We start from the raw sequence: 391 nt of genomic DNA, 5'->3' as shown, positions 1-391 counted from the left end.
CCAATTAAGGGGAAGAGAGAGATTAAAGATGTCATTATATTATTTTAGCTCAATTTTGTTCTCCAAAATTTATAAGGGGCTTATAAAATATTTTTCCACTTTAACTTTGGATTGGAGATGATTCTAATTATTAAAACTCACATGAACAATTATAAAATGGCTGTAAGAATTCTACATATAGTAGGAATTCACTCTGTCAGCTACATTACAAAGTAAAAGAACAATTAACTATCTGAACTGATAGTAAGCCAGCTAAAACATTCTAAGTTATTAAGAAACATTATCTTACAATATGGATTTACTTTTGTTATTAATATTGAACTTGACAATCTGTACTGTGCCTTGATTTATTAGCTAGTGAAGTCATCATGACCAACAAAACATTTAAAAA

Source organism: Mandrillus leucophaeus, unplaced genomic scaffold (assembly GCF_000951045.1).
Source record: "Mandrillus leucophaeus isolate KB7577 unplaced genomic scaffold, Mleu.le_1.0 Scaffold163, whole genome shotgun sequence".
NCBI classification, from domain to species: domain Eukaryota; kingdom Metazoa; phylum Chordata; class Mammalia; order Primates; family Cercopithecidae; genus Mandrillus; species Mandrillus leucophaeus.
This window is presented reverse-complemented; position numbering follows the sequence as displayed.